Raw genomic sequence first — 16,455 nt, 5'->3', positions numbered from 1 at the left:
TTAGTGGTTCTTGGGGTATGTCTGCGTTGCATAGTAGAGATACCTGTTCTGGCTACAGGCAAACTTTCTCCCGAGCCAGAAGCAATACAGCTGTGGCAGTGGTGCTTTGCATAAGACTGATTATCATGTGCTGAAACACCTGTGTGGCCATGTTCTGGGCAGTACAGCCCTACTGCCTTGTTCAGGCAAATGGGGATAACTCTCAAACTGTTCTCCCTTGCTGTCCTCGTGCATTCGTAGGATTTCTCTTAATTTCAGTTTCTGCATATCCTTCAGCTAATTGTTGCCTTTTCATTTCAACAGGAGACAAACTCACATCCTTCCCACCAAAGAAATCAGCCCTTACTGTTGCTAGCAGTGCTGAACTATGGTCATGCAGTGGAAGAGTTGGTGATCTCCCAGTACGTCGGTTTCCTATAAAAACTAACACCCTACAGTCAGGTACAGTGCAGTGCTCATGTTCTTGCTCTAGGGGTCCTATTCTGAAAGTCAAAAAAGCCCAGCATCACGCAGGATTGCCCTGGAAGCCCAAGCATTTACTGGGAATGGCTGCTCTCAGTCCTTTTCTCCCCAGACACCCTGCTAACCCAGAACTTTCTCCTTTCCGCCTTATCATTTTCCAGACTGTTTCTGCTCTCCACCAGTAGCATGTTACATGGGCTCTAAAAAAGGGCAAGAGATAAATGTTTCAAATCTAATAGAAGTACAAAATTCACAGGGCTATTTTTTTTGTTCTATCTTCCACTGAATTCAGCCAGAGTTGTATTGCAGTGCCCAATTTGCATAGCTGATTGGCTTATTTAAGGGACTTGCTTCCACAACTGAGTCTCCTATGCAGCATGTGACTGGCTGGCTGGCACCCCATGCATGTGCATTTTCTTTTGAAGAGCTAGGCACCCATCTGTAAATTCTAAAAGTTTAAATTTAGTTTGCTATTTTTTATTTGGTTTCTCTTGCCTGACAGTTCCCATGGTAAAACCAGTGCTTGCTTTTACCTCCTTTCCTGCTTCCTCAAGCGTAGTGGGGACACACAGGCTGTTCACTGCTGCCGGCTTTCCCCAGTCCATTTGTGTTGGACCTCTTGCCACCCTGGTCCATGTGGGTAAGTCACAGAGGTGACCCATAGTTGCCTGAGTCAAGGTTAGAATTTCTGTTTGTGGCCAGACAGTGTCTAAGGTAAAGCTCACCCAGCTTTTTGTCCTTCATTCCTCTCCCCGCTTCTTTTCTTTCTTTTCACACTTTCAGGTACGGCCCTGTGAGAAGCTGGTTTCAGTATTCATGTAGACTCAAACAGGCTGCATTTGGTCTCACTCCCACTCCGCATTTCTTTGTTCCTTTAGCTGTGATCCTACAACTGTGCGTGGGCTTCTGTTAGAACCTGAATCCCTGACACGATACAACAGCTATTCAGGTGGGAATGGGGGAGGGAAGGAAGAGAGCAGAAACTTGTTAAATGGGCTTCACCAAGTTCTTTTGGAGGATATACTTTCCTTCTCTCCATGCATGGCTTTCTCTCTTTCTTTCTCTTTCCTTACCTGAACAGTCCCACCTGTCACTTGTAGATCATGTTTCTTGTAATCAGCATTTCACATCCTGTGTGTAGGTGTATATATATCATGTTAACAGAGCAAAGCCTCTAGCCTTTGTCTTGTACGCTTTTTCACCAATACAGAGAAAAGTGCACTTGCACTACTGGAACATGCAGGGGACAGAAAATGAGCAGCATGTCAGGTTAAACCAATTACAGTTCTGAATTGTAAGGATGATGTGTTAACGGGGCTTTTCAGGCAAGTGACTGCTCATGGGGATTCTGGGTGGTATAATGATAGAATTTTCACATGACCAGAATTTCATTACATCATTTGTTAGTATATGGAATACCACAAGGGAGTTCTACTTTATTTAACATAGTAACAACGAACAGCTGGCTGCATTACAGTCCTCTCTGTCAGCAAGGATACAGTCAAAATATATTAGTCTAGTTTAAAACACTCAAATTACATTTTTGTAGGTTGGCCAGTATGCACTGTGAATGAGCAAAACAAGGAAAAGACAATTCAATAGTGGAAATAAAATGTCAAACAGAATGAGAGCCTGAGCACTATGCAAAAGAAATGTTGGCATGAAAGGTGTTAGATGGATTTAACCTATTTAAGGGGCAGAGATTACAAAAGTATCTGGTTTCCAAGACCACTTGGTTGCCGAACCGGACTTTAAGCCAGGAGTTATATATGATACAATGTTTATATCACTATTCTGATAAAATTATGATTTTACTTGCCTGAAAATTCCGGTGTTGAAAATGTCAGCTATTAGCTCCTTTTGTGCCTCTGTGAGTTTAGTAGGGACATTTGATCATTCCCAGCTACTGGCATTGCCTGATCTATTACGGCTGTTCTGCACCACCTCTCCTCCCTTCCCCTCCAGCCGTATCCGAGACCATCATTGCTGCTGCAGCGAGGGCACTAGGCATCTCTCCTAATTGTATTGTGTATAATATAGAGAAGTCTAGAACCATTTGCACTCCAGCACGGTGCGGTGTGTCACAGAAGCTGGTACGTGCAGTTGCAGCCTCTGTACCAGCTAACAGACTATGCTACATCAGCTGTTCCTTTCTCGTTCATTCCTGTGTGGCCTTCATCAAGTTTCCTAATCTTTCTGAGACTCAACTCACCAACTAGAGAATGAAGTTTAAGCATGATTTACTCATGTGTTTTGACAGATAGACACAGTACGGTGATCTATTCTACAGCAAAATATAAATACTCTGCACAAACTCCCATTCTTGTGGGATTTTTAGTGAAGTTGTCTGAAGCATATACAGAATTATACAAGTTAATAATAGGAAGAAGGGGACTTAATGTCGCTTCTTGCCAGCCTGCAGGATTGCACAGACCTTTCTAAAATGCTATGCAAATGTAGTTTTACAAGCTGAAAAGGACATTGTGTTCCCACAGTTGCTATAAAAGATCTTTCTGTGATATTAAAACATGGGATTGACAGGAAACTTTCTTTGATGATTGGTTTGATTTTTATTTTTTTTTTCTTAAGTATGCTTGTTTATACCTTGGCATTTGTATTTCTCTAATAGCCAACAGAGTTACGCTGTCATTAGCTTTTCTGGCCATTAGGCACAACTAGACATATTCAGCATGTCCAGCTTTACAGCAGCTGATTGTTTTGGGCACCAGTTGTTTGCATTGCTATTCTCAGAACATCCTCCAGCTCACCTCTTTTTCTGCTTCAGACAGGTGGCCAGAAGGAAGTAAGGGTTTCCAGATTTGGCCTTATAAAGCACTGAATGAACAACCAGTTGGGATTTTGTTACACAATGAAATGTAACTTAGTCATTCTCAAATGCCCAGATCAAAGAGGATTCAAAATTGGGAAGGGAAAAAAAAAAAACCAAGATGCAACAATAGCCTTGGGGTATCACCTTCAAAGAAGGTTTTCGACAAGATGTCCCAGCTTAAGGTTGAACAATTAGAAAAAGGACTGAACTATATTCTGCAGATTTTTTTCTTTTTTCTTCAGAAACAAGTTTTCTTATCTGTGAAAGACACTGATGGGGAAATGCTTTCCTCATCCCCAAGTGAAGCGAAACAAAATTAGTTTTTACAGTTCCTCTGAAACAAATATAAAGAGACCGACATTGTCTCACATCTTACAGTCACTGATGGGGCAAGTGAGGACTGAAGGTGGTCAAGGTGGGTGAAATCTGCCTAGAGCAGAGACTTTGCTGCCTGGGTCCATAACTGACAAAGGTACTTCTGGAAAGGGACTGCAAAACATGAAATGCAAAGGTCCTGCTGACCTTCAGCCAGAAAACCACGTTCCTGCCTTTCAAGCAAGAGACGCTGAAGCACAAAGCTGCTATTCTTAAACACAGCTCCTAGTGGAGAGGTGTTAAAATGGTTTATTTAGCTAACACTAGTATGACTAGAAGCCATACGAAGGAAGGTGCCTGCTACCTGTGGCATCCCAGCTGAGCGGGCAGACCGTATGAAATGCATGCGATGCCTGTTAAAGGAGGGAAGAAAACAGTAAGTTGACTCTGCTGGGCCTCTTGATTGGAACGAGTGAATTAGTAGAGATGCAGTATTTCATGTTAGCTCAACCATTTCAAATTAAAAAAATATTATTGCCTTCAGAATAATGGAGAAAGAGATTTACTATGTTTTTTGTGTGACAGCAATTGACATAATTAAGACTGCACTATAATAACAACTGTGATGAGCTGGGTTTAAGATCCTCAAACTCTTTGACAAATTCTCCTTTTAAGCTTTCTTTTTTCCTGCAACAAGTGATAAAAAAAAAATCATATTCACAGGCCCTTATTAAACTTGTTATTAACAAAAACCACACAAACTGTAGTAAATTAAATAAAACACATGTCGTGATTCCAGGTTGGATTATTTTACAAAAATAGGTTAACACCACAGTGGGGTCGAATGGAAAAAAAAGTAGCTTGTATGTAGTAATTTCTATGCCTACTTTGTTTGGATAAAGGATAGCTTATTTTTGCCTAAACTAATGCAACCAAAATATCCCTAAATGTTCCAGCACTGAAGAGCTAACGTGTATTGCCTGATAATTCCCTTTTCAACAATTGGGCATTGCCATTATATTGAGGATTTGATGTAGCATTACACTTTAGAAAGTCAGTCACTCTTCAGTATTTGCTTAAGTGAATGTTTTGCTATATAGGGAGGAAGTTAAGCATGTGCTTAATTGATGTGTTGTTGAGTCAGTGCCTGACACAGTTTATCTGCAGTATTCCTGTAAAATCCAGTGCCAGAAGGGACATTTTGTCTGGGGCATTCTGGTGCTCACCAAGAGCTGGTACCAGGAAGGCTGTCCTGTCTGCTGGGAGGATACGCAGCAGTTAAACCTGTAGTGACAAATAGCCTACAACTAAAATATTTAATCAACCAAACTTTAGCCTTCATGTTTTCATTACGGTTACTTTCCAGACACCAAAAGTTTAATTTATTTTTTTGAAAGAGACACCACAAGTATAAACTAAAACATAACTGAATTTATTATTTGTAAATGTTACATGTTTCATTGCTGGAGAGCAATCAAAACTTTACACAGGATATTGAATTTACTGCTGTTAAGGGAAAATGATGCATCTTCCCTATGCAGAAAGCATTACGTCACGAAGGGATGGAAACAAAGAGCTCTGAGGGACTGGGATAGGCAAACTTCCCTCCTTTCGCAGGAAATGGGTGAAGCCTTGCTCGAAATTATTATTCAGACATTTTGTGCTGTGAAGGAAATATCTCCCGATAGCACAAGCTATTGGTTTCCTGTTGTGAACTAACAGGTTTGGCATAACCCAGCGTGGACAGGAAGGGCAAGTGATCAGGGGGCGTTTGAAGAGCTTGTTTCAGTGAAAAGACCAGCCCAAGTAAGCGGGAAGAAATCTGGCCTGAAAAAAAAAATATCTGAAATTAGAAGGGAGGGCCGGGAGCAGGGGGGGAAGGGGGTAAGTTGCTGATTGCTGAAGTATCTTTGTGGCAATAAATAACAACAACAAACTCCCACATCAAACTTTAGCAGGGTTAGCAGAAAGCAGAGGGGACACTGCTGAGCAGGAAGTGTCGCGGGGAAGAAAACCCTTTGCATCCTCCCTAATTAAGAGCCCGATTCGACAAATATATATCCGGCTTCTATACTGAGGAATGCAATTTTTGGAAGTTTTCACAGATGCAGAATTGTTGGGGTTTTTTTCAATCAGGACCTTAGAACAGAGGCACTTTCAAGTGCTGTTTTTCCCCCGTGGTGTATAAATAGCACTGCCAGCAGGTCCCTGGATCTGCCCTAGCACTGGGCTGTCTGACCGCTCATCTTCCATTCGAAGCAAAAGCAAGCAGGGGGAACGGCACACATGACATTTTCCTACCTCAAGCCTCCCTCCCACCCTACTGTGAGAGCAGCGAGGAGGTGGCTTCCCCTCATCTTCTCCTGAGGTCTCGGGGGATCTGTGCCAAGTTCACAGCCTTGCTAATACTGTGGACCACACTCAACGTTTGCATTGTTGCCTTAGTCATTTTGGCGTTTTGAGGGGACTGTACAAAACTGGCCGGTGCCTGACGCCTGGTTACAGCTCCAGAGGCCTTTCAGACCCTTTTTCCCAAAACATGGAACGATGGCTGCGCTGCAGGGGCCTGTGCCCACCTCTGCCACAGCCGGCACCGCTCGCTGGAGCTCGCCGTCCTGCTGCAGTGCAGTGCAGAGTGTCTTACAGGGTTTCATCTTCAGGAGAAAAAAAAGTAAACGTAAAAATCTCTCTTCAGCATTGCAAGTTTCTTTTTAAAATGGCGGCATCGGTCTCATTTTAGGCGTTCAAAATGTTTAAAGGCTATTTCTGAAATAAATGAAGCCCGCCTGGGTTTTTGCATTATGTACTTTCGGCAGCAAACATTTTCATCCTGGCAAAGGTTATTTTGATTGTATGGAAATTCAAGTTGTAGAAGACAGGCACCCAGTTCAGAAAACAAAAACATGAAAGGAGTCACTTTGTGTTTGCTGATTCTTAAAAGGCCTTCCTTAAAGTGTTTTTTATGATGCCAAGCCCACAACAGTTGGTAAAAATGTTCCTGAATTTGTCTTTGGATTTAATTTAAATCGAATTTTTAAAGCCATATACAACAACATTTCTGCTTTCTACTCTTAGAAAAACACAAACTTCAGTCACATTTGAATCATGCTTTTTCTTTTTTAAACTTCTCCTTTTAAATATTTTTGTTTCCATTTAGGACTGCCAGCATTACTATGGAAACTCCCAAAAACAAAGACTTTCCCAGCCTTGTGAGAGCACACCTGCAAGAGCAAGAATTGCCTGTCAGAAGCGACTCTCCTTCATTATTGGTGTCACCTAAGGACATTTTTTGTGGTCAGTATGATTTGTTATCTCAAAATTTATTGAAAGTATATTCTTAGAATTGATACGATTTGGAATCTTGCCATGGACCAATAACAAATGTCTGTTGCTATCCAATAGCCCTCTATTTAATACACTATCTTAGTTTCAAGAAAAAGAATCAACTCTTTACAGACTGTAGAGTTGAGATTGGAAGCCCTGAAATAACCAGATGAAATAAGCACTCATCTCAGTGAGACACACACATGTAAAATGAAGTCCTAATAAGCGGTCTTAATATAAATCTTTCCACTGGCCTCAGAAGAACTTGGATCAGAATTACAAAGAGAACTGCAGGAATTCATCTGCTGCTTCCTATTAGAGAGGTGGAGCTTATTTACTAGTCAACAACTGGCTACTATAAAAACTGATCTGACTTTTCAACATTTCTAATTTTATACATATATATATAATTTAGTTATGGAATTAAATTTTAAACTGTTTTATCTGAAACTTTATAATTGCAACTTATTCTGTGCAGTTTTCCAATTAAAAAAAATACAACAATTTCAATAAGTACAATGGTTTAACATGTATTTCTTCCAAGCAGAAGGCAGCTAAGGTGGTAGAATTGAATTCAGATAATCTGGCAGTATATATGAATATTTCAAGACAGTGTTCTTAAATTTCTTAAAATATATTTTAAAAAAAACCAAACTGACAAGAGCTTTCCTTTCGTTTTGGTGCCTAGTCTCTGTTCTTAGGTATACGAATTGTATATTCTGCTTGCTAAATTGTTAAATTTACAGTGTATGAAGGCTTTTGATTTGCATATCTTTTTGCAGTGTAGTGGCAATTTGACAGCAAGTCTGCATCACTAATGAGCACCACTGGGAAAATAGAGATTTTTTTGTTTGTTTCTCTTTACTAAGGAGAGACTTTCCATAGATCCCAAACCCAATGAGAAACTGAATTGTTAATAATGTTAGAAATGCACCTTCATGTTATTAACAATAATGCAGGAAAATAGTCTGCTTTGTTGTTGCTGTTATTTATGCATACCAAAAAACTTAATTTAAATGCATTCAAGTCTCACCTAGATTTGCTTTTCACCACAGTTTTAATGAGCAAACTCTGTGGCAGAATTGTTTGTCAGCACAGACAAACTTCAGAAGTGCTAACTGTAGCATCCGCATGGTATGTCTAATACCAAATGATCCTGTCCAAATCAACAGGACATTTTGGGAAATTAGATGCTATTCCACATTAACAGGAATATCAGACATCACCCCTCCGGGAATATTGAAGAACAAAAGAGGAGAACAAATTCAGACCTCAATCCAAGTGTTTTCACAGAGCTGAGTCTAAATTCAGAGCCATTCATTAAGACAGCACGTAGAAACTGTATGTCACAAATTAGTGTCATGACTGTTGCACCACCTCAGACTACGATCTCACCAGAATACATATATTTAGCAGGACTGGAGCTTCCTGGTGTGCACATGAAAAAATTTCACAGAGAAGTAGCCTGGTGTTTATGAGAAGAAATCTTCCCAGAAGCGCACAGGTACCATCAGCCAGAACAATGCTCATTCTCATGTGGCCAGCTCACTCCAGCTGTTAAGAAAATCTCTGTCCTAGTGAATTTACCATCTTTAAGTGTAGTACTATCAAAGTTCTGGATATTTGCAGTCAATAAGGTTTCTATGTCACAAGAGAAATGTTTTCCCAAGATACGCTGATTCAAATGTACGTTCCCATAGGTTCCATTTTTGCTCTAGGCTAAGCAGATGATTGCTCAGTGTTGCCACAAGCTGTCTGTATTACTTACGCTGCTCAGCAGAGGTGGTCCTGTTTCAGCGTTAGGTGGGGAGGATTCCTATGCATGCATTTGTGCTCAAAATCACCGTTACAAAAGTCTTGTTGGATATGTTCACTGATAGCCTTTAGGGTGGATTGGTGTTGCAGGTGGGAGTAAAAGTTGAATTTCCCTGTGAAGGTGGGTAGGAGCCCTAGTGGCAATCAGATTCAGATAGAAAAGGGTTCTAAATGTTTTGAGTTCTTCGGTAGCAAATACTGTGGGAACTGCAGACAGATGAAATGCATGAGGGTTATCATGCAGGGTTAATTTTTTCAGGAATGAAGTGGAGAAATGAAAATAATTGTAGTGGAAGTTGTAAACTGGCATAGATTTGAGCTCAGCCATCATAAAATCATTCCTTTTCCTTTGGCTGGATGCTCTGTGCAAGCTGCAATTCCCCCTCCTAAAGTGTTCAAATGACTTCTTTTCATTTATGCATGCTTTCTGGAACTGATGAGATTAAAACAGCCTAATACCACTTCAACTCAATAGGGAATGATTGCAACTGAAAAGCATTTATTTATTTGGTGTGAATCATTCTGTGGTACATTTCAGTTCCATAGTGAAGGGGAGGTTTGTTTGTCTTTTAAAGGTTTACTTGAACAGGAGAGGAAGCAAGAAGTTAGTCCCTTGCACCTTCACTTTGCTAATGCAGCTGACACACCTCGCTTTATAATGCTGATGTATTGCAGAAGGTCATCTAGGACACTTTCAATTATTCTAGTGTTAACTGTTACCACATCAAGCCTTTGCAGTTGGTTATCTGGACGCTGGTCAGTGTAAACAATAAATAATATTGCAATATTAGTATCACAGAAAAGGTTACAAGCAAAGAATAACAGTGGGTTTTGCTGTAATGTGTCTATTGGTTCTACCTTGCTAGTAGTTTTCTAAATGAACTAGACATTAAATAGCCACAGTTTTGTCTAAAAATAAAGCAGAGGCTTTAGGGAGGAGGTTGTCTTTTTAAGAGGACTGATGAATTGTGGAGAGGGTAACTTAACAGTATAGTAAGCACCTGGATTTGACTTTTAACCGTCTTTAAAAAATGATGTCATATTAATGACAACTTTCAGAAAAAGAACTCAAAAAACTGTAGCTGTTACAAAAGTGAAAAACAAAACCCAAAGCAACATTGTCACTATTCTTTTTCACCTCTGCCTTTTAAGCTTAAACCCTGCCCCTTAACCTCATCCTAAAAGGATACATTGAGAACTAGAAGTGCATTTCCTTTACCTGCTCCTAAATCTGAATTCCCTCCCCCAGATCTGCTTGTATCAGTGTGAACTGGTGATTTTTGTATTATGACTCCAGGACCCCTTTCAATCTCCTCCAGTTCTACCTGGAAAGCGGGCCCAGGTTTGCTTCCACACCACAGGGGTCAGGCTCTGTTCCCAACGCTGGGCTGAGAAGCAAAGCTGGTCACAAAAAGCTGCAAACGCCATTGCAGTTATAGCCATGAACTGACTTAGGAGAGGCTTGTGCTCTGTTTGACAGTGCCTTCAGCCTCCTATCCCTAATGCTTGGTTCCTGGGGAAGGGGGTTTCTTCCCCAGTCAGCTGGCTAAGGGCTCTTATGCCAATGCACAGCAGCTTTGGCTTTGGTGTTTTGTTTTTTTTAACTTTGTTAACAGTTCTGGTCCGATCCCTTTGTTCTGATTTACATCCATGTCAATCATTCCAGGATGGAACTAATTGTACTGCAGCAAGAGAGAAGCAGAGTTTGTAGGAAAAAAATACGCACATGAAATTTTTGTTAGGCCGATTAATATAATCGGAAAGAACAGGCAGGCTTCCGGGCCCAAAGCCTTTTCTCCGGGTCTGAAAAGGGGTGGCAGAATTCAAAGTAGAGACAAGGTTAGGCCCCATTCCTCTTAGTTTAATCTTACTATGTTAGTCAGGCCACTTGAGAGATAAGGGTACTTAGCATGTGCGCAGCAAAGCGCCCTTCCGTATTACAGCAACCATATTCTGCTGGGAAAAGTTATGTTGCGAGGTGAGCTACACAAGCCCGTACGTCCGTTTTCAGAGAGACCTCATGCGGTCCTTAACTGCTGACGTGCCTTTAGCCATCCTGGCAGCGTACGCAGCATTTAAGCCCAGCCACATGGCACACAGGATCTGCAATGTTCGAAAGTAATCTGTGTTAGTATCGCGGTGCGACATTTGCACGTAGGGCACTGCTAAACCTGTGGCTTCGCTGGTGGTTGTCTAACAGCATGCTGAGGCGGCGGAGTTCTTTCCAGGGACCAAGAGGAACTCAGGGCCAGTGATTTTTGGGAGCCTCTTTGGGATTACTCTGAGTCTCTCCCAGCGCTGGTGGGTGGATGAGATCCCAGTCAGGCAAACGGACAGATTACCAATAAGTCTTGTTGTTTGGCTGTATGGATATATTGCTGCCGCCAGGCTCATTCGTCAGCTTGATGACCGTAATGATCTTGGCAAGGGTTGTGGCTGCTCCCATTCATTCTTTTAACAATTTCCATTACCCTGGCCAATTATTTTTGGGGTCCTGGCCTTCTCTTTCATAACTATGTGTTCTTATGTTTCAAGATCTCTGAATAGTGATTTGTACAAGTATGTCCTTTTGTGGCTGCTCCTCATCTTCTTGGAGCAGTTTTACATACAGCATATGCCTTTTGAACTAGCTTATGACACAGTGACTCAGACAAGGCTGCTCTAAATAACCTTCCCACAGACAATGAATAAAAAGGAGACAAGTATCAGCTCTCCATTTTGCTGGACAGGGCATGCACACTAAGCATACAGTCAGACGGAAAAAACCATGGGTTTAGTAGTGTTGTCAGTAGCAAATCCCAGCTGTTACCTCTGATATAACACATATAGGGACTCCCTGTACAGGATTGGTTTCAGCTGCATTTTACTCTATGGTTTTGTTTATCTTCAGTATTTTGTCAGCCCCAACAGGCTGAAACAGGCAACATCTTGTGCATTTTAAGCTGCAAGAAAAGTCAGCAAACAAATACTGAGACAGCCTATACAGGCACCCAGAAACAAAGCTAGCATTATAGGATATGCAATCACTTTTTCTGAAGCGTTGTTAAGCCTTATTCTCTCAGATCCATACACATCATCCAGCTCACATCTTAGCCCATTGAGGGGGGAAGTTCCCCAACGTGCTTGAAATACTAAAACTAGTTCCAGGAGGGAAAACCTAAGCAAACGCTATCTCCCTCCCTGAACACAACCGATCCCTCCCTAATCTAAACAGCCACTGACACTCACCACTTTCTGCCAGCAATTATCTTTTATTGATAGGAAGTAAGGCTTATGCTGCTTGTGTCGGGTTTTGTCACCTCTGTACATCGCATGCCTCAGATACTCAGCCAGTTGTCTGCTGCTGGTTCTCAGAAGGGCTCTCACACATAGAAAGGGATTCTGTATAAAAATGCTGCTGCACTAAGACTAGGTGGTGACTGGTGCCATCTGTTACACAAGGGGCCAAAGAGCAGACACAGATTTTGGCAGAACGGTTTCTGAATTACATGCCTCCTATTATCGACATATACTACTGTGTATATGTATCACAACAGAATAGATGAGACATCTCTAATTATCCTTGCTAACTCACTGGCCCTACTTTTCTGAGTATCAAGACTCTTGATAGAAGAAGATATATTAAGACTCAAAGCTATACTTGGTGCAAATCGTTACCATCAGAAATAAAAGCATTTCAGATGCCATTTCCTTGAATATATGCTTATTAGTTTCAAATCTTTGAAAGCGTGTACCAGCTCCTCTCCTTCATCACACCACTGCACCGACTCCACAGTCTTTGGATTCAGTTCAAATCTCGTTTTCAGTATGAGGAGAACTTCTGTCAATACCTTAGGAAGTAGGTAAGGATCTGAAGCCTTTCCAGACCATAGCTATAGCCCTGGAGGTTTGCTTAAATTGTACCCGAGATGGCCATTCTTAGAAACAGGTTTTGAGACACAACCCACCTTGTCCTTTCCAGGTGGCCCTTGCAGACAGCCTGAATCCAGGCTGCCTAAAAGTGCAATGTGTCCTCACACCACCCCATGTCAGCCTCTATCAGAAAGGCCACAGGACGCCTTGTCTGCCTAGCCTCAAACATACGGTCTTATCACACGGGCAGATGGGATGCAGGGAGGCGATGGGAACAGGTAACGCTCAGAGCCTGCCAGCACTGCACGATAAGGCTCAGATGCTTGAAGCAAACTCCAAGTTTTCTCCAAATAGGCCAGTTATCTCATTGGTCCCAAATTTGATCCTGGGATCTACTGGGAGTTTAATTCAAAGCAACCATGAAGTTGTTCTTTAGGCTGTACTCATCTCACCAAGCTTCCCTATGTACTGGATCAAGGAAATTCCAAGAAATTACACATCAGGTATGCAGAATCTCATAGCAAATGCAAATCACTTTAAATGTCATATCAATACAGTGGATTGCATTCATAGCATGCTGGCGGCCTATTTAAATATTAGCATTTTCTTTTCTTAAATGCATATGTCACTTGCAATGGCTATCTAGCTTCATGAAGTTCATGCTTCAAGGCTGAAATACCTGTATATACATCACTACCCCGAAGACTAATAGTAAAAGAAAATAGGCAAATTTCCTCCCTATAGAGAAGATTCCTCTAGGCTTTAAGGACATATAACTTGCAATTAAAAGCTTTACAAAATGGCTGATATGTGGAAGTGACTAAGGCTCAATACTACCACAATGTATGTATGTCTGATCAGGTGCCTATGGCACTGCCGTGGCATTACAAACGTTTATTAGTAAATCCACCTCTGAATGCAGTTCATCTGTCTTGGGAATGACATTCATCTTTCACAGTACAACATGGTCTTCTAGACAGAAGGAGAAAGAAAAAAACATTTATCATTCCTGTGCCAGGCAGAGTTCAGCTTGAAAGAAACCGGATGAAATGTGTATCATTCATCTAAGGAACAAATCCACGCTACAGATTTGCCTGAGACACAAATGAATGCAACCCAAAAAAGCGATCCATTTCAGAATGGGAGGTTTGAATTCAGTCCAACCAAAAAATGCATGCTGCGTAGCATCCATTTATTCAGGGTAATAATGGCTTCTTTTAAAAGCACGCTGCCTTGATCATTTGTGTTAAACATAGCATGTATACCAACAAAAAGTCCCATCTTTGTGAATGCACGCTATCTGCCAGCTCCACAAAGGGAATTTTATTTTTTTTTAAATAGCTACTGTACTAGGGCTGTTGCCTGCAGAGCAGGTTTTGTATGTTCACCCTACTGTGATCACCAGGTCTGAGTGCACAGTAAATGGCATTCACAAGCCTTTCCACCTCCTGTGTAAAGCCCTGAACAGACAGTCCCAGAAGTGAAGTAAGGAACAACTTCTCTCTCCGCCCCTTTGGGCAGCTCACAGACATGCTTTTAGCAATACCTAAAATGAAGAAAAACACCTAGGTCCGCTTCACCGGGATTGATGGAAACAGAGCAGAAATGAGAAACTAATTAAGTGGTGAGCCAGCTTCACAGGCAGAGAAGAGAAACTTCCAAATTTCTTTCCTAATGACTTTTTTTAAAGCGCTTCATTTTTGCTGGTAGTCTATTTAAAAAAAAATAAAAAAATAAAAAAAACTTGGCCCGTGAGTTCTCAGTGCCTATACAGATGAAAGCTGTGAGAGGCCTTAAATGACTTCAGCAGGAAACTACTGGGAAGGGGAGTGGTCTGTTTTCTGACAGTCCCATTACACATTTCTAGGAAAAATCTTTTCAAGTTCTGTGTACGAAAATGAAACAGGATTACAGCACTGCCTCTCTCTTGGAGACAATCGCAACAACAGTTTTCCTGCTCCCATGCTGGAGTGGTGCAAAGTAATTCCCTTTTTTTTCCTCTCGTCTCTCTCAGGATCTTGGGCTCAGGAATAGCACTTTAAATCGAAGAAATTTTTTGAATCAATGCATTTAAAGCCTGCTCACACAGGACCCATGTTTATTTCAGGTAACCTTGACGAATACTTTGTTCTACAGTTGCACTCATAAATCCATCTGCCATTACCCAAACCCCTCACAAACTGTTTAGTGAGCTCAGGAGTTTTCCAGTTAGCAGCGATGACAAAGCACTAGACTACTGCAAAACCCATGACGGAGAAGCTGAGCAATAACAGACGCCAGCCAAATAGATCACTGGGGTGGAAGGTCATCCTTGAACAGTATTTCCATTTTTCCCCTCTTGGTAAATTGCTCTGGGAACAATCCTCTTTTCTAGCATAATGTAATCAAGAATTAGAAAGTCACCACCACTTACACAGAGCTACAGTTCCTGGCCTGGCTGGCTGCGTTGGGAATTTTAACTGATGTCTCCACCCAAGCAGCATGTGGAACCAATGTAATGGCTAACACAATTCAGAGCTTAAAATGGAGTGATGTTGCGGTTCCAGCTGTTTTTGTAAGTCAGTACAAAAGACTTTTGGAAGCTTTAGAGGAGAAATAGAAACGGTGAGGTGAGGAATGGCTCCTAGTCTGATGACGTACACTAAGGAATATGTGAGAGACAATGCAAAGAGCAAGACAAAAGTAAAGCATCACCAGCCAGTATTACACAGCACCATGCTCAGCACCAAGAAAGTGATGACTGGTGGGACACACTTCATGGGAAAGAGGTATTTTATTTTTCATGTCTGATTTTAGAAAAGGCACAGCCCTGTACCTATGGAAAGGTGAAGATATGTAACAACCTAGGGGTAGACAATAAAGCTTTCATTCTGATAAAGAAGAAAGATTCACCGTAAGTAGACTTGGCCCAAGTACCCTTAACAGGTACCATCCTGACTCACAGTGCTCTACAAATCCCTTAATTATCAGAAAGCTGCATCTCCTTACGTACCAGCTTAATCCAAGTTAACTCTGGAAGCGCCTGTTTCTTTCCTGAGAACTGACCTATACTTTTTGACCAAACAAGTTTCAACTTTCTTCCCTAGTCCTAACATGCAGAGACCCCAAAACCACTGGCAAGGCGTGATGACAACAAGCATTTACATTATTACCAAATATATTTCCATGTAGGTCCCTGGTTATAAGCAGTAGTTCTGTTAGCTACTAATCGTGATGCAGTTGTTTAGCAATTTAATAAGTACTTAGTATTTAAGAAGTATTAAATGGTTATACTTTTATATATAATATGGTTATATTATGGTATAATATATAATGTTATGTATTATAACATTACATATTGTAATGGTTAACTGCCCTTCCAGCAGATTCTGTCTTCCCAACAGTACTTACTCTTTGATGGCAAGAAATACACAGTTTTGCAGAGAAGGCTGTGGGCAAGAAAGGTCAAGCCTTAGGAAGGAGGCTCCTTTGTGCATGTGTGTTTCTACCTGTACACTTCATACCTGCATTTACCACAGCTGATCTTTATCTGCATGCAAGAATCCCGACGGCTACACCATTTATTGAGATCAAGGCAAACTTCCTTGTTTTCAGAGTTCATCCATCAGGACTAACAGTCCAGGTAGGATGCTAGAGACAAAGAATTTATCTAATGAAGGGAATCATGCTATAAACTCTACCCCCACTGAAAACAGCTGATTTTCTACCAGCATCAATGGGTATATGTGCAGAGGGTACTTGCTGTGTATGTGGTAGGGAAAAAAGGAAAAAAAAGGAAGTATCTGAGAAGAACTGAAGAGAGGTGAGATCACCATAAAAAGCTTCGGGGGCTTTCATCCACAAAAACAAATATAAAA

General features: G+C 41.3%; 1 long non-coding RNA gene across 1 annotated transcript; it reads left to right on the top strand.

Annotated features, from left to right (window-relative positions):
- Positions 1-275: 275 nt before the first annotated feature.
- On the top strand, positions 276-15,769 carry LOC119151819. Its single transcript, XR_005105562.1, has 3 exons — positions 276-441; positions 6,765-6,901; positions 14,613-15,769. It is a non-coding gene; the product is annotated as an uncharacterized LOC119151819 (long non-coding RNA).
- Positions 15,770-16,455: the final 686 nt, after the last annotated feature.

The sequence above is a fragment of the Falco rusticolus genome, chromosome 7 (genome assembly GCF_015220075.1).
Source record: "Falco rusticolus isolate bFalRus1 chromosome 7, bFalRus1.pri, whole genome shotgun sequence".
NCBI lineage: Eukaryota > Metazoa > Chordata > Aves > Falconiformes > Falconidae > Falco > Falco rusticolus.
The sequence above is the reverse complement of the archived record's forward strand: the minus strand, read 5'-3'. Positions and strand labels throughout refer to the sequence as shown.